General features: G+C 37.4%; 1 protein-coding gene and 1 long non-coding RNA gene across 2 annotated transcripts in view; one reads left to right on the top strand and one right to left on the bottom strand.

Annotated features, from left to right (window-relative positions):
• LOC105311916 (glycosyltransferase family 92 protein RCOM_0530710-like) overlaps positions 1-2,346 on the bottom strand; it is a 6,176-nt gene that overhangs the window by 1,526 nt on the left and 2,304 nt on the right. The gene's annotated exons all lie outside the window — the stretch shown is intronic.
• On the top strand, positions 937-2,142 carry LOC109580590 (uncharacterized). Its single transcript, XR_002184290.1, has 2 exons — positions 937-1,773; positions 1,830-2,142. It is a non-coding gene; the product is annotated as an uncharacterized LOC109580590 (long non-coding RNA).

Below are 2,346 nucleotides of genomic sequence, written 5' to 3'. Positions count from 1 at the left end.
TTTACTTCTTTACGAATTTTATTAACTAACTTACCATGACGCACCCATTTTGGTGACAAGCAATCACAGTATCTGTCGTTACAAGTCTTCAGCCATAAAGAGGGCAATGTCTTGTTGTGGTAGTGGAATATCATCATGACAATTGCAGGTCCACCATAAGGAAAGTCAGATCTATGCTCATAGTGTGCTATGTGCCAAACCACAGTGTCATTCTCGTCGGTGTCATTACTACTGAGTTTGATCCAAAGTGTCGGTTCATCCGGCTTGAGCGCACTTTTGCCACGGTAAATGAGAGGTGAGCTTATCATAGCCTCTTGCTTGCTCGAGAGGTAAAATATGGTGACAAAGACAACTGCTCCAGAGAATAAGGAGAGAAGGAGACTGTAATACTTCAAGTTGTATGATCCTTGCCTCGATACTTGCTGCATTTTAGTATAATAGGCTGGCACAATGACTGTAGGCTGGGGAATAGAGACAAAGCTGGCAGCACAACGGTGTACGGAGGCGGATTAATTGGATCACAGATATTTAATATCTATATATATGGGTAGGGCTCGCTCAGACTCGCCCCAATAATATATCTATCTATGGCAGTATCAAAGTTTAAATGTTTTCGGTTAGCAGTAGCACTAGCGGGAGTTCTTAGTTTTTGCTTGATAGTTTCATTGTCATCAAAAAGAACGGAATTTAGAATCATTAGATCTGTGAGCCCAATAGTGAGTTATTTAGATACTAACACAAGCTAAAGGCCTTTCTACACTAGCACTTCTAATGCGCATTGAACTGGTTTGGAACCGGTTCCAGTCATTCCACACCTGGTGCGCATTGACTTCAATGCCAATTAACTGAATTAAGCCAAACCACTTCCATATGTGGTTTGAATGCGCATTCAATTCAATAGATATTAGAATAATAATAATTAGATAACCAATGGCAGCTGGATCTATAAAAATATACATGATCTTGAAGATGGTGTGGAATCACTTGATGCGCATTGATGAGCCGACTTCTGGAACCGGTTCAAGTGTAGAAAGGCCTTAAGAAACTAGTAATTAATCATGAATGATGATGACATCATCAATTAATTTTTAATACTTAATTGAAGTAGCTGACCAGCAAACAACAAAAACTTAAAACATGTATATATACACGGACTTTGGCCTAATTTTTGAGAAACTTCAAAAATGTCTAAGAATTTAAATTTTGATCAGAATGAGCTCAAACTTTCTACACAGCTAGGAACATTTATACACATCAGAAAAATGGAGAATCTCCTTTTTCCAATTTTGACATTTGGCCCAAGACCATATACTATCTACAGTAAGACTTGTGGCTACAACAAATAATGGATTAAGACCTCTTATCTGTTTTAAACAATATTCATGGAGACATATTTATGATAACTGGTCAAGCAAATGCACCCTTAAGGTATTTCGTTGCATGACTTCCATGTTGTGGTCTCCATAGCATTTGGAAACGTCATTCATATCATTAACATCAAACGGAATTATTCATGAGTAGTTTAAATTACCTTATGTACCACACCAGGAGTGCATGATGAGTAATAATAGTACTATCTGCTCTAGTCTCACCCCGCCCCTTTGAGGCGAGACTATATCTGCTCATCATGACTCCTGACCATACCAATGCCAATGCACACGAACATAATGCATTGTTTTATTATTTATGTAGAGAATTGTTGCAGATGAGAAGTTACACCATCCAAGTTACGATTTAGATGACCTGTGGTTTAAACTCAGCCCCATACATTTGGTACGTTATCATATTTGACTCATGCAGATCTCCTTGAGTTACATATTTTCATTTAGGTGAGAAGATTAGGTTACTTTGATACACGTGACAAGACTCATATTTCAGTTGTATTCATTACTATGCTTGAGATGAGAAATGAAACCAGACCTCAGTTATATGCCTCTTTGATATACGAGGGAAATAAAGAAGTTTGTGTTCATCTTGAAAATTGGGTTGAAGCAGGTACATTCAGACTTTGGGATCATGAATATTTTTTCACTGTTTTATATCGTACAAGAATCAATAGCATTCCTACCAATGAAGCTCCACTCCATGCTTTTATTGGACATAACTGCAGTAAAGACAATGGATACATACCAATACAATACAACAAACCAAAGGAACGTTTAACTTATGGCGTCTGCCTTCATAAAGGACTTTATGATCTCAACGAACCAGAAATACTAGTTGATTGGGTTGAACTAAACATTCTATTAGGAGCTGAAATCATAACGGTATATCTGCAGAATGTCTCCGAGTCATACTACACTGCTATGATACCTTATATTAAGAAAGGAATAGTGAAGTATAGAT

Source organism: Amphimedon queenslandica, unplaced genomic scaffold, assembly GCF_000090795.2.
Source record: "Amphimedon queenslandica unplaced genomic scaffold, v1.1 AMPQUscaffold_13485, whole genome shotgun sequence".
NCBI classification, from domain to species: domain Eukaryota; kingdom Metazoa; phylum Porifera; class Demospongiae; order Haplosclerida; family Niphatidae; genus Amphimedon; species Amphimedon queenslandica.
This window is presented reverse-complemented; position numbering and strand designations above follow the sequence as displayed.